Source organism: Staurois parvus, unplaced genomic scaffold, assembly GCF_062004578.1.
Source record: "Staurois parvus isolate SC_StPar_1 unplaced genomic scaffold, SC_StPar_1.0 ptg000145l, whole genome shotgun sequence".
Lineage (NCBI taxonomy): Eukaryota > Metazoa > Chordata > Amphibia > Anura > Ranidae > Staurois > Staurois parvus.
Genome location: NW_028317941.1, coordinates 9,541,644 through 9,562,385, shown reverse-complemented (window position 1 = coordinate 9,562,385; position 20,742 = coordinate 9,541,644). Strand labels below are relative to the sequence as shown.

Here is a 20,742-nt window from a genome sequence, read left to right as displayed (position 1 = left end):
AATGGTCATTCATTCAGAATGATAGCCAAACAACTAGCATTTTTAGTTAGAGAGGTTAGCAAAAGTAGCCCTCATATATTTTTAGTACAGGATTTAACAAACTTCAGAAATGTTTTACATTGACATGTATCAACTATAAAAATTGTCCAAGCAATCAAAGTGATTGAACAAAAGCCTTTTTAGCCATTAACATAAAGCATTTAACTATGTAAATGTTTATTCTGAAAGCCTCCCAGAAGGTCTAAGACTGAGGAAGAGCTGCTTATAGTAGTCCAGTAGCTAAGGGTGTACAGTCTACCTGGGGGTGCTGTGGCCGCTTGACACTTGTTGTGTTCCATGGCTCTTTCCCATGGCATATTGTTGTCTGGTGAGTTTAGAGAAACAGAGATGGTGAGTTTAGAGAAGCAGAGATGGTGAGTTTAGAGAAGCAGAGATCTGTTCAGAGTGGTTTTTATTGGGGGGGGTTGCAAGGAATAGGGGGTGTCTGTACTGAGGATTCTGTACTGGGGGGAGGGGAGTGTCTGTACTGAAGGGAGGGGTGTATATACAGAAGGGTCTGTACTTGAGGGGGTTGTCTGTATTGGGGAGGAGGGGTGTTTATACTAGAGGGGAAGCGTGTCTATACTGTGGGGTTCTGTACTGCAGAGAAGGCAGTCTGTACCAAGAGGGTAGGCTGTGTAAGTGGATTTAGGAACGTTAGAGGGGTCAGCTGGTACGGAGGGGTCTGTGGTGGAGAGGGGGTGCATCCAGCGACTTGTAAGCTTAAATCCTTCTCTAAAATTCAAAAAGCCAATCGTAGGCCACCCCACCAATACTATATTTATCTACAGATATGTCACTTATTTTCCTCCAAAGTCTCTTGACTCTTGAGAAACCTACCCCCTTTGAGCGTATCTGTATTCAGGACCCATACCAACGGGGCATAATTTCCTCTACATATAAGCTACTTTTAGACTCCCGCCCCCTTTCTATTGATGCCCATCTTTATATGCGTAACTGGTCCCGAGTCCTACAGGGTGATATTGCCCTGGATCAATGTAAAAGGATTCTATATGTGTGGTATATAAAGAAAACACTTATAAAATTCTGATCTTTTGATATAGAACTCCTGAGGTCCATGCTCGTAATCCAACTGTTTCTTCTGTCTGCTGGTGATGTGGCAAGGAAACTGGAACTCTTTTCCACATTTTTTGGGCTTGCCAGTACATTGCACCCTTTTGGAGAGGTCCATAGCCTACTACGGGTACTTTTACGGACCCGTTTCATTTGAACCCCTCCTCTTTTTGCTGCGCCTACCTTTTTCAGGCCTCTCCAAATTTGCACAGAAACTTTCTTCCCAGATTCTAACGACGGCCAGGAGAACCATTTCCATGCATTGGCTTTCTAATATGCCTCCTACTGTATCGGAATTGTTGAAGGCTACAGCTGAGATTAAAAAAATGGAGTATCTCACTGTGGCAGGCGCAGCACCATGTAGTGCCTTGTCTGCTGTGGCATTAGAAAAATTATGCAATTGCTGTTTCTTTGTTTGATTAGACTGACTTTACTCTGTAATTCCCCCAATGCCGCTCTATGGATGCAGTAGGTTTAAAGAGCACACCGAATACTTTAGTTAACTTCTTTAATAACTTCAATCTTCTTCATATAACACTGCTTACAATGGCTTGTTTCGTTTACCTTACAGTGGCTTATTTCTTTCGTATTACAGTGGTTTATTTCGTATTACAATGGTTTAATTCGGTAGATTATATCGATAACTTATTTTGTTCTGTATATTTCGATAGCTTATCTCGATGGAACTATTTGGCCTTCTCTGCTTCCATAGAGCTTCTCTGACTGGAACTTTGTTTCCTCTTCTGTCTGGTGAGAAAGTGTCTCTAGAACAATCTAGCAGGGAGATTTACACAGACACAAATGTGAAACTGGCTGGGATTGGTTAAGGCTCTGTACAGTGTGAGGATGGCTGTGATTGGCTCACCTATACACTGACTCTTAAAGGCATATTTTTGTTTCTGCTTCTGCTAAAACAATGAATATATAAATGTCATATAACATTCAAAGACATAGATTACAGCAATGATTTTGCTTTTGGCCTTAACATATGCACATATATACTGTACTGAGGTTATTGGCAGGTTTGGTATACACATATATGTGAACCATATTAGCAACCTAGGACCGTTCTTAGCTGGCCAGCTACACTCACTGCTTTACATGCCCACTCTGTAACTACTTTTGGAGGCAGTTTGGGAAGCATTGGACACTTTTAATTCTGACCTATCTACTCAGTTATCTGAACATGATTGTTAATTCACTGCTGTATATTGACATTGTATGCACCTATGTACCCCTCATCGATGAGCCTGTTTCTCTGTCTTTTTGTTGTTTTGTGTCCATCATGCTATTTGTTGTAAATGTTTGAAAATCAGTAAAAATTAATTACAAAAAAAGAAAGGATAAGTTCATCTTTTATAAAAAAAATAATAATAAATGCAGTGTTGGGTTTATAAGGGGCAACTGCCCTGGACTTCCCTGACAAAAGGGCCCCTTTTTTTTATACAAAAATGATATAAAACAATATAAAAATAATATAAAATAAACAATAAAATAATATAAAATGTAGAATTAAAAAAATACTTTCTTTTTTTAAATGTATTTTGGGAAGTAATATTTTACCAGCCACCATCTGTGTTTAATCTGGACTGGTATATTGTATCATTTTTAAAAACTAATTTGAACCACACTTAGAGTGCTATGACTGCATGTGTGTCTGCACGTCTGACCTCATTCTGACATTGTGTAATGCATTTTAAAAATGCGTGACTGTCATTGGCAATGTAAACCAACTCTGTGTATAAGAGGCCCCCTATGGTCTAAGTCTGCCCCTAAATAAATGCACATCTTTTTGCAGGTGAAAAATTGTACATTTATTGTATTGCAGTCTGTAAGGCATTCTACCTGTGATCAGCAGATCATGGGGACAATGTGTGGATCCTGCAGACACTCAGTAAGCTGTCTTCATGTACCGCGTACAAGCAGGCAATTAATGAATTTCATAAAGAATTATTGGACTACAATAGCGCTCACTAGTGTCCTTGCAGTTCATTGAGAACTACAACCCATCGCTTCTCGGCCTTTTGGCTAAGATCAAGTGTAGTATCTGTTCTTATCAGTGTCCAGTGGGGGTGCTACCGACCATTCTAGTTTACGGGGATGGTTGTTGTACAGTACCCTCACTGGTATGATGGGGGTCCGGAAGGCTAGTACCGGAGGGACAGAAACCAGGGAGCGCCATGATTCGTTCTGGGGCCTTGGGAGTAATTCCTCTGGGGAGACCGGAAAGACCCAGTTCCTCCTGGTTTGAGCAGGCTACCTTGGTCTGGCCTGGGGTCGGGGACGCAAAAAGTCCGCAAACTCAGTGCCCCCTGGGGAAGACGCTCTCAGGGGTGTCACTAGTAACACTTGGGTGTGGGACCCCACGGTGTGAAGATGACACATGGCCACTGTTTTTCACATCTTTTTGCACAGCGCCCTAAGGACCAGGTCTTTTGGCTAAGTCCAGGGCAATTTTTGCTACAGGCCTCAGGGCCTGGTCTGTGCACTATTAGGCACGGTACCACTTTTTTATTTTATTCTATTTATTTAAACCACTCCCACGTTTTGTCACTTTTTGCTTTCTTATGTGTGTGTTTTTCACGGATGGAGGGTGTGGGTCCTCGGGCCTTACCTGAAGTCTAGGGGGAGGATGTGTGGCCATACGGTTCCTTCCTCCCCTGATCCCTAGGGGGTTTTCTCTTCGGGAGAACCCCCTTGCCTAGTACTGGATGTCCGGCTTCGGCTGGGCATAAGGAACGGTGGTCCACCAGGCCTTTTGGCCAGGAGGACCAAATGGGAACCTTGTCCCTGTCAGGAGCTTCGTGCCCCGGGGGATCGGGTGAACGGTCCAACCCTTTCGGGGGTAGGACAAACACACCCCTAAGTGCACGTTTTTCGTGTGTGTGTTTCTGCACTTGCACTTTTTTGCGGACACTTACGGGTTTTTACGTTATAGTTCCACGTTTGCGGACTTAAAAAAAAAAAAAAAAAAAAAAAAAATTGAGAACTACAACCCATAAACCACAATGGCTGACTGTACTTGTTGGCATTCATTCACAGGAAACTGTGAAGGAATGACTTGGACATGTGGGCAGAGCCCCGCTGTGTTTAAATTGTGACAGCAGGAGCAGGGAGAAGATCCCTTGCCGCTGTCAAAGGGAGGGGCAATCGGGGTCAGAGGAGCTGGACCATGTTACATGTTCTATCCTAAATAACCAACACTTTAAAAGTCTTTCAGGTCACCAGTTTAGGGTTAAACAGGAGGTCTGGCATGAGAATTATTGCTCTCATGCTCGCTTACAGTGATACATTACATGGGTGAAATCATCATTGTATTTGTGCATGTGCATGGGGTACTTTCAACTTTTATCATTTATTTTATTTACATTTTTATTTTTTACACCATCTCTTTATATTATTTTGGTGGATCAACTTTAATGCTATCCCAAAAGGGAGGAACAGCATCAGTCAGGTATTCTTTATTGAGAGATCTGACCCCAGATCTCATCTCTGCCCTCAAGGGCATGTGATCAAACCAAGATCGGCAAGCCAGTAACAGTAAAATCAGTACCAGTAAAATCCTCATCAATTTCTACTTCAGTTTGTCACAGAGGAGGGGAGGGTACGGATGTAAATTTCCCTCTTCTGTACTCAGCCAGCCACACAGGATGCAGTGGTTCCTATTACCTACCCCAGAGCCTTTCTCAATATTGTCAACACAGAGGAACCCTTGAAATAACTTTCTAGTCTCAGGGAACCCCTGCTAAAAATGACTATATCTACAGCTCATGATACATTAGTGTGATGGTTAGTGGGAAGAATGTGCCTTACACTTGTGGTCACTGGGAAGAATTATCCCTTTATAGATAGATAAAAAAATCAATGATGTTGGTGGGAACTTATCTGAGAGGCAGAAATTGCTCATTGCTCAAGGAACCCCTGGCAACCTCTGGAGGAACCATGGTTGAGAAACCATGACCTACTCCCAGTAGTACAATAAAGTAGTAGATACAGTATAATAAAAAAAGAATGTGTCCATATTATACAGTGAAAAATCCCCACATTCTGTATTGAAAGCTGGGTGGTCGCATTTCTAGCAAGAGTGCACTCACCCTGGGTACAATGTTTTCCCCTAGAATTTTCCGCTATCAAAGACTTCTTCAGTGAAAGACTTTGTGGATTTACGCCTTTGGGGACAGGATTCCCAGGATTTCCATCAATTACATGTTAGTCTTTTTCTAAAATGAGTCAAAGATCTATCACATCATTAATGTCTTTTTTTCTTGGACATTACAATTAGGACCTATGTGGGTCTACACTTCACTAGTCTGTACGAGTTATACAGTACTGTGCAAACGTTTTAAGTAGTTGTGAAAATATGCTGTAAATTAGAATGCCTTCAAAACAGCACCAATTCTTCTAGGTGCACTTGCACAGTTTTTGAAGGAACTTCTGTGGATGTAGGCTGCCTCAAATCCTTCAGTCTGTTCTTTTAATTTCAGACTCAATGATGTTGAGATCAGGGCTCTGTGTGAGCCAAACCATCACTTCCAGGACTCCTTGTTCTTTACTCAGAAGATGGTTCTTAATGGCGTTGGCTGCATGTTTGGGGTCATTCTGCGGCTGCAGAATAAATCTGGGGCCAATCAGAGGCCTCTGTATTTATCAGCACTGAAGACACCATTGACTCTGACCAAATCTACAACTCCTCTTGCAGAAATGCAGCCCCAAACTTGCAAGGAACCTCCATTATGCTTCACTGTTGCCTGCAGACACTCATTATTGTAACACTCTTCAGCCCTTCATGAACAAACTGCCTCCTGCAACAGCCAAATATTTCACATTTTGAATTATCAGTCCAGAGAACATGCTGAATTTTTCCACACTTCAGTCCCTGAACTTAAGGCAGAATAAAAAAGATGGAAATTCACGCAACTCAGTATTCATTAAAGTATAGCCAAAGCTATTTTTCCTACACTTCTCGTGGACATCAGTGAAGTGCAGTTCATTCTGTACTCCTGTAACCCGTTTTCAGCCAACAGTGGGTTAAAGCTTGCTGTTGGCTAACATCACTCCAGGCTCTGGATACAGTCGAGATCCACCCAGATGCCTAGACTGAGTGGCTGACAGCCTGAGCCTCCTACCCCCTCCACAGCCTGGTACTCTAGTGATGGCTGGAGGAAAAGAGCAAGAGAGTCAGTGACTGACAGTTACAAGCTCTCTAGTCCCTGAAGACTGAGAGCTGAGTGATCAGCGGTCTTTGAATGTTCAGTTCTCAGTCATAGAAGCAGCAGGGGATCAATTCTACACTCATCTAGATGAGTATAAATGTTTATATTCACCTACTCACTCATATTTCTCTTTTAACCCATCACAGAACTGGGCTTTTTTCTGTGGGGTGTCACATATACCATATGTGTATCTGTTCTTGTGCTGGGAGCACCCACACAGCAATCTCCCAGCACGACCGGGCTGTCACTGGGAACCCCCGGGTCCAGTACTAACGATTGGGACCTGGTACACCTGGTTCAAGGTCAACTGATTGCTGTGATAGCCTCTAACTGGCTATCACAGTGATTAGTCACTGTTAAGTTGCTTCCTGTTGTTTTTTTCTCTCTGAATGGGAGAGATACATTCTATATTTCTCTCATTACAGAGAGAATGTAAACAAACTTGTGTTAAAATAATTATAATAATAATATAAAAAATACCTAGATCAAGGTTAGATCTAGGTCAGTGTTTGGGTTAAATCAGAGTCAAAGGTTAGGGTCAGTAAATTTTGGGCAGGATTTAAAAAAAAGAAAAAAAAAAAAGAAATCAGTATCAGTGTGTTTTAGGTAGGATAAAAAAGCAAAATGAGCACTATTGTTTCTTGGCCTTACTATGGGTACAACCACAAATAACATACACATATGTGGCATCATTGCGATTGTCAGAAGCAGGGGAATTTAATTTTGGTTGTTTGTTGGTGGTAGCAAGAAATATACAGCAAAACAAAAAAAAAAGTTTCTTTTTACTATTTTGGGCCAGCTTTCCTTTGGTAATAAAAAAAAAAATCAGGAGATATCTGTTATAATTTACCACCAAAGAAAAGCCCAATTTATCCTGAAAAAACAAGGTATAATCCACCTAGATGCACAAAGCAGTTTGGATGAAATGTATGATTTTGTTAACACGTGTAAAAGTTTAAAAATTGTGTTCATCATTAAGATTTGTTTTACGTTCAGTCACTAAGGGGTTACAAATTCTTAAATTCTTTTGTTTTATCCAAGCAGTTAAATGTACCTGGATTTGACTTATCAGCCTTTTGCAGTCCCTGTACAGAAGAGCTCAAACTGAATGAGGAAGAAGCCAAACTAGGCGAGCCAACTAGTACAAGAATCATACTGATAAAATTGAGTAGGGTGATGGAAAGCGGAGCTCATCAGTCTGCTGCTTCTCCTTTCACTCGCCAGTCACGGGGATTGAGGTGACCTGTAAGTGATAATAAACTTCAGCACAGAAAACTCAAGTCTCCTGTCCTGCCAAACTGGACTGTACAAATGTTATTAATAGACAAAAATAAAAATACTTTGCCAGCCCTTCAATGTATTACATTTGTGTATTTCAGCCTTGCCTTGATTTGAGATTTAGAATACATCCAGAGAGTTTTTTCAATGGATTAAGAAACACATTTGCCATCTGCCAATCATGTCTAAAATAAGCACCTCAAATGTGTGCAGCGATTGGCACTAAAATGTCCAGAATTCCATTTTAGAATTTTTGTTTATCTGAGAAACAGCCAACATGTGAGGCTTGTAAAACCATACCATAATGTCAGAACAAGCTAAAATAGAATCTGAAGTCTCAAACACTTAAATGTTACAACACACTAGATACAAATATAAGGGTTACAACACAATCTGTCTAACTACAAATATTAAAATGTCCAAACAATTTCTGAAAATTACAGATCATACATGTCTGGATTTCCACGTGAGCCAAATTTCTAACGAAAATGCTCTTCCTCCTTAGATGACAACCACAGAGCAGTGCTGTATGACAAATAGAATGCAAACAATGGAAATAAGTCAGTCTAAGTCCATCAAATTAGTAGTTTTTTTTTCTTTTTTTGGGGGGAGGGATAAACAAATTAACACTACTCTGAAGGTTGATACGAGGTATTCTTAGCATCTCCCAATTAAGCTTTGCAGTGTTGCCTGATGCTTATCAAACTGAAATATGTGAAAATGCATCAAAATGCATGTAAACATGCACTGCTGCAAGTGCAAGTTGCAATGCACTTTAGTTGCATGTCAATGTGTACTAATGCATTTTCAGCATAAGGCTGGAAACAAATTTTTATGCTTTTGCACTATGTGTTTCCAATAAAATAAAGAGAAATGCATCAGAACACGGCAACATGCATTGTAACATGTTTATGTGCATGTTGCCATGCTAGGTAATGCATTTTCATTGATTTAATTGGAAAATGCATTAGGGGAAAAAAGCAAAAAAATGGATGGGCATGTTTTCTGTGAGTTGGCCTTGAAAGTGTATCTCCAGTCAAATTGTTCAAAGTGTTTCTTTTCAGGTTGGATAGAGTGGAAAAAGGGTTCTTTGGTCTGGCGCTCCATTATGGTGGGGAGGGACAATGTTAACCCATGGACAGGAAGGGAGGAAAAACTCCAACAGGCATACATTTTGCACTAAAAAATGAAGTTCTGCCCAAGAGAGGATCAAGTCCACTTTTCTTTAAGCAACATGTCTTCTGGTGCCTCATTGAGGATTGATGTTGGTTAGGTTCCAGAATGTTAATAGGAAGTCATCCAGGCCTTCTCCCCAATATTCAGGCTGACATTCATTGTGATAGAGAAAGAAGGGTGAACAGATTGGCAATGCTGATTGCCCACTGCAAAATGCAGATAGCAATGAGATGGAAAGAAAGAAATGTGTGTAAGCATTTGTGATGTCTATTGAAACCAGAAAGTGTCCCAACAACAGAAAAAAAAAATGGATTTTTTTTCTACATACTTACCTGTAAAATAAATTTATTGGAGTACATTCCGGAACACAGAGCAGGCTATTTATGACTATGTGGGTTATATGCCACCTATAGGTGAATGGACACTGGCCGACCAAAGACGTCCTCCCCTATATAACCCCTCCTACACAGGAAGTACTTCAGTTTTTGTAGCAAGCAATGAAATTCCAAGTATGGAGAAAAAAATCCAGTTTTCTTTATAGTACATCACTGGACACAGAGCAGGCTATTCGTGACTATGTAGGATGTCCCAAAGCAATAAAGAAATTTGAGGGGAGGGTGACACCATAACAGCCACTGTCAATAATCCCTCAGGACCTCCCCAGCCATCCATAAAACACTGCAGCCAAAGGCAGAATCCTCTGCGGCTCTGACATCCACCTGGTAGAACCTTGTGAATGTGTGAACCGAAGACCATGTTGCGGCCTTTTAAACCTGAGCCACTGACACCTGATGGTGGATTACCCAAGATGCCCCCACACTGGTAGAGTGTGCCTTCACCTGAAATGCTGGAACCTTACCTTTCAAACCATAGGATTGAATGATCAATTGGCAGATCCAATGTGAAATAGTCACCATGGATGCCACCTGCCCCTTCCTAAGCCCTTCAAGCAGCACGAACAGAGCATCTGACCTCCTGACCTGTGCCATCACCTTCAAGAAGTCCCCTAAAGCATGTACCACATCCAAAGTATGCAGAGATATTTCTCTTTCTGACAAACCTAGGAAAGAATGACGGCAGAACAATGTTCTGATTGAGGTGAAAACTAGAAACCTCCTTTGGTAAAAAAATCGGTTGAGGTCGCACCACGTTATTATGATGCAAAACCAGAAATGGTTCTCTGCAAGAAAAAGCTGCCAGCTCCGAAACCCTTCTTGTAGAAGTGATTGCCACAAGAAACAAAACCTCATGAGTCAACAGGACCAATGGAATATCTCTAATAGGTTCAAATGGTGGTTTTTGCAAAACCTCCAAAACCAAGTTCAGGTCCCAAGGGCACAAAGGTAACCTGACAGGAGAAGCAATATGCATTACTCCCTGTAAAAAAGTGCGAACCAAAGAGTGAGACACACTGGATCTCTGGAAAAAATAGCTAATGCTGAAACCTGGCCCTTAATGGTAGCAACAGCCAATTTCTTCTGCAACCCTGTTTGAAGAAATTACAGAATCCACACCAGAAACTGCAAGCCTTCCAAGTTCAGTAATAAATGTTCCTAGAGACTACCTTTCTAGCCCCCAACATGATGGGGATGACAGAATTCGATACTCCCCTGTCCTTTAGGATCTGGGTTTCAATAGCCATGCCTTCAAATTTAGCAACCGTAAAGCTGGATGCAATATAGGACCTTGAGACAGCAAGTCTAGCCAACACGGCAGGGACCACGGCCCGTCTACTGCCATCTTCACTATGTCAGTGTACCAGGCCCTCCTGGGCCAGGCCGGGGCAATCCCCCCTCGAGCCCCTAAACTCCTAGTACAGCCCTGTCGGACTAAATCCTTATAGGCCAACCCTAAAGCCTGGATGTCCAATACCTCACAGCCAGTCTCACTGCCCGAAGTTCTAGGACATTGAAGGGTAGAACCCTTTCCTGTGGAAGCCATGTTTCCTGAACTGTTGTCTCCTTCAGGACAGCCCCCCAACCTGAGAGGCTGACATCGGTGGATACCAATTTCCACACCACTGACCAAAAGGATCTCCCTCTCTCCAAATTGTGAGTCATTAACCACCAATTCAGGCTTTGCAGTACCCCTGGAGACAGGGAAATACAGTAATCCAGGGCCAGAACCTGCTTCTCCCAAATAGTCAGAATGTTCCTTTGCAGCTGTCTGCAGTGGAAATGGGCATAGGGTCCAGGGCTGTAAGGTTGCATTACAGGCAAAACCCAGAGGATCCTTCTCCTTATCCAATAAGCCTCAGGTACCATCCATATTGGCTAACATTTTTCCGTATGGATCTAATTAAAGTCCCTCATTCTCTAATGGAATCGTTCTGGACTTTTAGGTATGCTCCTAGAGCACATGCAACACTTTCAGTGACCATCCACCTTAAAGACACTGGCGAAAAAACTGAAGTACTTCCTGTGTAGGAGGGGTTTTATAGGGGAGGACTTCTACTCTGATTGGTCAGTCAGTGTCCATTCACCTATAGGTGGCATATAACCCACATACGGTAGTCTTGAATAGCCTACTCTGTGTCCCATGATGTATGATAAAGAAAAAAACTTTTGAAGGTAGGAACAAATTGTGAGTACTCAGAAGTAGGAAACCATAACATGGTTCAAGCAAAACCCATGAAAACATTCTTTTGTTGGTAAAAAAAAAAGACCCCTTGAGACAAGAGCTGTTGGGCAGCAGCAAGCAGACCCACCATGACCGAGAAACGTTTGCATCAAGCAGGGAGGAGACCTGTGTGAAACCCATAGCTCCTGGAAATAACTTTCTGGGCTCTGGCATCTCAAGTGTTCTGGGACTAGAAGGCCAACAGATGTCCTCCCACTCTGAGATGTGGGGGCACCACATCACTATAGAGGCATTGGAACCAGTCTTGGCTGACTTGGAGGACCATGTCCTCTTATAAACCACTTACCACCTGGCCACTGCACTTAAACGGCCGGGTGGGAGCTTCGCCGTTCTCAGTCGACATATCCATATGTCCCCCAGAAAGTGGCCGCGCACCTGTGCGCTCCTGGTGCGCCTGTGTCCCCAGGACACAGAGCATTACCAATTGGCAGAAGGGCTCTTGATTGGCCCCTCTGATCACATTATGACTGTGTCCAATCGCAGCCATTGTGTAATGTAAACAGAGCCGCCTGTCAGTTAATCAGCTCTACTAACACAGAGCCCATTAGTGAGAAGCAAAGTTGATCTGTGTTGCCAGCCAGGGAGCAATGAGTTATAAAAGCACTTGCACACACTGATCACCCAGCTAGTGTCCCCACACATCTGTCACAGTGTCAAACACATCTGTACCAGTGATCAACATTTGTCAGTGTGCCAGTGTCAAATCCACATCTGTACCAGTGGATCAACATCCGTTATACAGTATTAGTTTCAAATAACATCTGTACCAGTGATCAACATCTGTCACAGTGTACCTGTGTAAATCCACATCAGTACCAGTGATCAACATCTGTCACAAAGTACCTGTGTCAAATCCACATCTGCACCAGTGATCAACATCTGTTGCAGTGTACCAGTGAAAATCAAAATCTGTCACACAATACCAGTGATCAAAATCAGCAATATCAGCAGTGCAGCATCAACATGTTCAAAAAATTATACAACAGCGTGGAGGCTTTCCAGATACTGAGTATGAGGGACAAGAGTAGCGGGGAACTCTGTCAGACTCAGATTCTGAGTATGAGCCAGCTGAAAGCAAAGGGTTAGCAACAAATTGTGAGAAGGAGAGAGTTCAAAGAGGTTCAGTATATCTGAAGAGAAGCAGGCATCCACCAATAGTGCTGCAAATCCTGATGCAGTGGCGAGTACAAGCAGGGCAGCACTCCCAGAAGATAGGCCAGGCACTAGTAACAGGGTGTCCCATCCACAACAAGGTAGGGTCCATACTAGACTCCCAGACTTACTTTTATATCCTACATGGTAGCAGAACCTACAATTCCCCCTTTTACAGAGCAGCCAGGCCCTCTGATACAAACAGAAAATGTTTCCCCAATATATTTTTTTTGCTGATCTTGTACAGTGTAATTTGTATGCCAGCCAATATATTTGCCAGCAATCCTAATTCATAATATGCCCGTCAATCTGTGTGGAAAACCCTCACTATGGAGGAATTTAACCACTTTTACCCCCTTCCTGCCCAGGCCAATTTTCAGCTTTCAGCGCTGTCGCACTTTGAATGACAACTGCGCGGTCATGGAACACTGTACCCAAACAACATTTTTTTAACTTTTTTGAGACAGATAGTGCTTTCTTTTGGTGGTATTTAATCACAACTGGGGTTTTTATTTTTTGATAAACAAACTAAAAAGCCTGAAAATTTTGAAAGTTTCTGTTATAACATTTTGTAAATAAGTAATTTTTCTCTTTCACTGATGTACACTAATGAGGCTGCATTGATGGGAACTGAAAGGCGGCACTGATGGTCATGGACAGGCATCACTTGTGGGCACTGACAGGCATCACTGATGGGCACTGAAAGGCAGCACTCATATATGGCACTGATGGACACTGATAGGCGGCACTGATTGGAACTGTTAGGCGGCACTGCCAGCCCTGATGGGCACTGATATGTAGCATTGATGTGCACTGGTAGGCACTGATGGGCACTGACATGTGACACTGATCAACAGTGCCCTGATGATCAGTGTAGATGTCCGCTCTCAGTAATGCCGATTACCGGCTCTCCTCACAAGTTGTCAGCGGGAGGAGAGGACTGCTGATACCCCGCATTTCCTATTTACATGTGATCAGCTGTGATTGGACACAGCTGATCACATGACAGAGCAAACATCATTGGCTTTTTACAGTGGTGCTCCACTGTGTCCCAGGGACACAGCGCACTGCCGATCGCTGCGCGCACGTGCAGTTAGAGTGGGAGGACGTCATATGACATCCTCCCAGAACGAGAGACCTGCCACCCTCCCGTCATTACCTTATATGGTGGGTGGGAGGCAGTTAAAATTTTTCTTGTACTTTGAACATGGGACTGACAAAAAAAATGCCTACTGGTCTACAAAATGTATATATCATATGCCAGTCTAATCATCTTTAATGCCCAGAACACGCTACGAGATAATGAGGTTTTTACATTTCAATAATAATGCCACGTGCCCTCAACATCATCATGATTATGACAAACTGTTCAAAATTCAGCCACTAATCAACTTTTTTTGCTGCATCTTTAAGGAAATGTTTACTCCTGAAAAAAAATTTGTGTGGAAGAATGCCTAGTCCACTTCACCAGAAGGCTTGGCATTAAACAGTACATCCCTAGTAAATTGGACAAATATGCGGTAAATTTCTACAAGGTATGCCACAGGATATACCTATAACGTCAAAATTTATGAGGGAAAGAACAGCCAGCTAGACCTCCCTGGATGCTCTACCTATATGGGGTAAAGTGGCAAAATTTTTGGCAACTTATAGAACCGCTGTTTGAGAAGGGTTACCATCTGTATGTAGATAATTTCTACACAGGTCTTCCACTATTCCACCATCTCTATCTAAAGCAAACTGTGGCCTGTGGGACAACACGGGCCAACCGCAAGGGCTTCCCACAAAGATTGGTCACCACAAAACTAGGACGGGGAAAAAGCCAGTTTGTGGAAAATTAGAGATACTAGCCCCAAAGTGGAGAGAGAAAAGAGATGTCTATAGCTTTTCCTCAATTCATTATGACACCTCAGTAGAACAAGACAAGGTCCTGTCCAGAAACCAAAATGCATACAGCATTTTAACCAGTTAATTGGGGGGGGGGGATGGATGAACGACCAGATGTTACAGCCCTACTTAGCCACCAGATCAATCTATTGGTATAAAAAGGTCACCATCTACTTGTTTCATTTAGCCCTGTACAATTTGTGTCATCTTCTCTAAGTGCACACAAAGATCCCTAACCTATCTGAAATACTAAGGACATTGTTACAGCCCTTTTATATCCGCATGGCCATGCCCTTGAACAAGTTTGCTCTGATTCATTGACCAGACTCCATGAAAGGAATTTCCCCGACATCTTCCTTCTTACCCAAATAGGCTGCAAACCCCAAAGAAAATGTCATGCATGTTCCAGTAACGGAATTCAGTGTGTCACCCAATACTACTGTCCGCAATGTCCCTCCAAGCCAGGCCCATGTAGTGGAGAGTACTTCGGGATCTATTATACATCACTACACTATCTCCCTGTATGACCTGGATTGCTTATCGACAATGCCGCTGCTTGCCGCCTGAACTGACCCTGGATTATTTATTGACAATACCTCTGCATGCCGCTTGAACTATCAACCACATCTGCCTTCCAGGTGAATTGACCTCAGCCTGTTAATCCACCATGCTTTTTGCCTGCATCCTGAACTGATCTTTTGCCCTGCCACTGTATTAGTGAGAGTCAAGACAACATAGGGGTCCCACGTATGTGAGGGGCTCCAGAATAGTTTTTCCAAGTGGAGAAAAAGTTTTTGGCTTTCTCTGGGTTTTGTATTTATCATATTAGGGTGTGCAGACCAGAGGCTTTGAAGAGATTTGGGTGGGAATAAGTCTCTACCCGTTTCCAGGTCTTACCTGAGTTCCTAAGCCTGATTTTTCTGCCTGCTGCCATCTGACCCTGGTTTGTTAATTAACCATGCATCTGCCTGCCATGTGAGCTGACTACGACTCTGCCTGCTACCTGTACTGCCTGTTTATAGACCATGTTCCTGCCTACTGCCAGAACCAATACTTTGGCTATAGTGTTGTTGACCACATCTCTGCCTGTTGCCTGTACTGACTATAGACAGTACTGCCTGCTGCCTGGAGGATTCATTTCGCTGTCCAGGTCCCTACCCGCTGCGTGGACCAATGCTCCCCTCTATGGACAACTGCACTACTAAAATCACAAGTAATCTTTTGTTTACCCTTGTGCAGCAGAATGTATTTTGATGTGTAATTCTTGGTATGTACATGCTATGTATTAGAAGCCTGAAGATGCTACTTGGATGGTGGGCCTCTGTATCTGGCCAGGCTGTGGAAAAGTCTCACATGTGACATTACCATACTCAGGAGTAGCAGAATGTATTTTGGGTAATTCTTGGTATGTACAAGCTGTGTATAAAACATATCTTATAAATTGACAACTTTGTTTAAAAAAATAAGTTTTCATTTTCTTTCCAAATTTTCCCAAAACTTGGGGAAAAAAATGACACGTTCAAAAGACTCATTATGCCTCAGAATATACACTGGGGAGTTTGCTTTCCAAAATAGGGTCATTTTGCAGGTAATTCCATTGTCCTGGTGCTCCAGGGCCTTCAAAATATATGATACGTAGTCAGGAAATTAGATATGTAATTTATGCCTCTAGAATGCCTGTAGGTGCTACTTGCATGTTGGGCCTCTGTACGTGGCCAGGCTCTTAAAAAGTCTCAAACATGTGGTATCGCCATACTCGGGAGGAGTAGCAGAATGTATTTTGGGGTGTAATTGCAAGCATGCTTATGCCGTGTGTGAAAAATAACTTAATATGACAATTTTGTGTGAATAAAATTATTTGTTCATTTTCACAATTGTGGGGAAAAAATTACAACTTTACAACAAAAAACTCGTCATGCCTCTTACTAAATACCTTGGACTGTCTCCTTTCCAGAAATGGGTCATTTGGGGGTATTTGTACTGTCCTGACATTTTAGGGCCTCAAGAAATGAGACAGGCAGTTAGTACATCAGAAATGATCCATTTTCAATGATACGTAGCATAGATTGTAGACACTATGGCCCTGATTTACTAAAGTGCATAGACAGCATCTAGGTCCATGCCCGTAGACTAAAGTCTACTTTTCATTGGAATCTGTCTACTTTTAGACAGCAAAGACATTTACTAAAGAAAGCATCTAACAAATAGACGCAAAAGCAAATTTACTAATGGACACAATAAAGGAATCCATCTAAAAAAGCAGACGTCCTAGAAGTACGTCTAAAGGAATGAAAAATCACTGTAGAAACATGTTCACATTGAAATTTGCTTCCCAAATATCTGGACTTAACTTTAAAGAATACATTCCTTTTAAAAAAAAATTTCAGTGGGTAAAAAATTGTTTTTTTTTTTTTAGGAAATTCCTGATAGTCAAGAAATAGACTATCATGCATTTCTTTTAGACTGTGTCTTATAGTAAATCTCTGTGTGGAGTCCTCAGGAAGACTGCAATCGTGAATGTCAACTGAGTTTTAGAAACAGCACTATTTTTAGCTAGGCATATCTTTATGTATTCTAATTTGTTTTCCTTAGTTCTATTGATTATATTTTTGTTTTTTATCTTTTATGATTTTCTGTAATGGATTTACATGACATTTATTCATATTTCTGTATATTTTGCTCAAAATGTTGTGAATTTGATATATCATATTTCAAAGACCTAGATAATAAATCAGGCTGCTCCAACCCTAAGCAAGAGCATATAGCACCAATAAGGGAAGCGATGGTACCCGTAAGCTTGGATTAAATTTCTGTTACAGGTATGTCACTGATCTGATGCCTCAGAATGAGTGGAATCATCCTCAACTGCCACTTCTTACTCAGGCAATATGTCTGGCATAAAGGCAAAATCAAAGACTGATTTAGGAGGGGATGTCAAAGGGGCACAGCTGTAACCCCTGCTGTCTATGGCCTCTATAAGGCCAGAAATTCAGCCCATGAATTCTGACACTTTGTCAGAAAATTCTTCTCTAGATACAGAGGAGGAAGCAGGTGTGGCAGACAGTCCAACAGAATGGCCAGAGGAAGGCAGAGAGTTAAAGTGAAAGTAACCATGTGAGGAGAGTGTACTTGGTCCCTGAATGGACAAATTACCACCCTTAATGTAGTTAACAGCAGGACCTGAGCTGTCAAGTCCATCTGACCCTTTTTCCCTGTGCTTAAGATCTGTCATGCTTGTAATATTGTCCCCAAATGAGTACTCATGACCTCTGCAGCAGTTGTAAAGGAGGGAAATGTCTGTGCAATAAGAGCATCCATAATGTGCTCACAGAAGGGAGAGAGAACCAGGAGAAGCTGCTAGTCTAAAGTCCTGCCTGCATACAGGAAAGATAGGGCATGCAGCTGCAATAACCCCCCCCCCCCTTTGATAAAGAAGACATGCAGACATATCAGGCATCGTTTGGGGGACTTGTGCAGGTGCAGTAGTACTGGGATAGACATGACAGTGCCAAGTTTCAAATTAACCCTGGCACTCCTAGTTCTCTGCCACGACCACTGAAAGGGTGGTTGGTGGCTCCAATGCACCACAACACCCAACCCCCCCACCCCATTAACAGGCGCATCGGTTCACATCGGTCCAGGACGCATATGTAAACGGCGATCACACCATAATGCCAGGTACCGCTGCAAACATGAGAGCGAGAGCAATAATTCTAGCACCAGATGTCCTGTGTAACTCTAAACTGGTAACCTGTAAAAGCTTTTAAAACGTTGCCTATGGAGACTTTTAAATACCGCAGTTTGTCGCCAATCCACGGATGTGTGCAATTTTGAAGCGTGACAGGTACCGTATTTTTCGCTCCATAAGACGCACCTGACCATAAGACGCACCTAGGTTTTAGAGGCAGAAAACAGGAAAAAAACATTCTGAACTAATGGACTGCAGACATAGTACAGGAGATGACCAGAGACTGCGGACACAGTACAGGAGATGACCAGAGACTGCGGACACAGTACAGGAGATGACCAGAGACTGCAGACATAGTACAGGAGATGACCAGAGACTGCGGACATAGTACAGGAGATGACCAGAGACTACAGACAAACTAGAGGAGACAGTCAGAGACTGCGGACACAGTACAGGAGATGACCAGAGACTGCGGACACAGTACAGGAGATGACCAGAGACTGCGGACACAGTACAGGAGATGACCAGAGACTGCGGACACAGTACAGGGGATGACCAGAGACTGCGGACACAGTACAGGGATGACCAGAGACTGCGGACACAGTACAGGGATGACCAGAGACTGCAGACACTGCAGGAGATGACCTGAGACTGCGGACAGTACAGGAGATGACCTGAGACTGCGGACAGTACAGGGGATGACCAGAGACTGCGGACAGTACAGGGGATGACCAGAGACTGCGGAGAGTACAGGGGATGACCAGAGTCTGCGGAGAGTACAGGGGATGACCAGAGACTGCGGACAGCACAGGGATGACCAGAGACTGCGGACAGTACAGGGATGACCAGAGACTGTGGATAGTACAGGGGATGACCAGAGACTGCGGACAGCACAGGGATGACCAGAGACTGCGGACAGTACAGGAGATGACCAGAGACTGCGGAGAGTACAGGGGATGACCAGAGACTGCGGACAGCACAGGGATGACCAGAGACTGCGGACAGTACAGGGATGACCAGAGACTGTGGATAGTACAGGGGATGACTGCTGACCTTTGGGGAGGGGGGGGAGCGGGTACCTGAATTTGACAGGTACCCGCTCCCACTTCCGCGGAGTTGTTCTTTCATCTTACCTGTTCCTCTATCCAGCCGCGCGCTGTCTTCCCGGCTTCTGTAATGGCGCTCGGCATGACAGCCGGGTGCCCAGTGCGCATGAGCAAGAAGCACTTGCGCTTTGTGATTGGTCCGGCGGCTTCTGGGATCTGTCATGTGTCCCAGGTGCCGCCTTCCCATTCACAAAAAGCACCGCTTCTTGCGCATGCGCACTTGGCACCCGGCTGTCATGCCCACACTACAGAAGCCGGGAAGACCGCGCCGCTGGATAGAGGAACGGGTAAGATGAAAGAACAACTCCACGGAAGTGGGAGCGGGTATCTGTCAAATTCAGGTACCCGCTCCCCCCCCTCCCCAAAGGTCAGCAGTCATCTCTATAAGGTCCCGCTGTAGAGCTGAGCGGCCGGCCCGGTATTCTGACACGGCGGCAGTGGAAATACCGGACCGGCCGCTCCATATTCGCTCCATAAGACGCACTGACATTTCCCCCCCTTTTTTGGGGGGAAAAAGTGCGTCTTATGGAGCGAAAAAATACGGTATCTATTTACTCAGTGTAACATCATCTTTTATATTTGACCAAACAATAGGGTATTATATTGTGGTTGTGTGCACTAAAATTTATTAAAGTGCATTTTTTTTAAATTGCGCTTGAAAAACCGCTGCACAACATTTTTTTCTCCTGGGCCTTTGCTTTCAGAAAATATATAATATTTTGTAGTTCAAAGCAATTATCTAGTAAAAAAATAAATATTCATCACCGCTGAACATTCCTACATATTTTAGATTAACAAAATCAAATTAAAATGGATTGATTTGGGATATTTATGTCCTTGACCTTCATAATACAGTCCTTATTGTTGAAATGGAAACATCTACATCATTTTCCAAATAACCTACAAATAAACTGAAAAAATCTTGATTACATAAGTATTGATCCCCAAGTTAAAAACTCTTAAGCTCTAGTGCAACCATTTGCTTCAGAAATCATATAATAATTTTATTGACCACCTCTTTGCAAGTAACCTGTCAGATGATTTTATGATGAATACACTGGTTTCTGAAGCTGTCTTTGTTAGAGAACATACAGTGATTTACATAAGTATTTGTTTCCTTTGCTTCTTCCAAATTTAGAAGCGTTTCTGTCTGGATTTTAAATGGAACTAATTGCAATTGTACCACTTCATTTACATAACATGCTGCCTCCTCAGCAAAGTATACCAAACAGCCAAATGTCAGACCTGATAAGACTTTCCGACACTAAAGAACAGGGTACTCCTGTAGGGAGGAAAAGGCTGGATGGACAGAGATCATGGAACAGTAAATATATGTTTATGGGGAAGGGGGTAAAATTATAGAGCTCTCCCGCATAAGAAATGGTGAACTGTAATATATTACATTTTGTTCTTGGGTTTAAATACGCTTCAAAGTCAGATGTCACCAATGGACAGGTATACCACTGCTTTATAAAGAGTACAACATGTG

The 20,742-nt window shown here is 42.9% G+C and overlaps 1 pseudogene; it reads left to right on the top strand.

Moving 5' to 3' along the window:
* Positions 1-3,121: 3,121 nt before the first annotated feature.
* LOC149464924 (U2 spliceosomal RNA) lies at positions 3,122-3,236 on the top strand (annotated as a pseudogene).
* Positions 3,237-20,742: the final 17,506 nt, after the last annotated feature.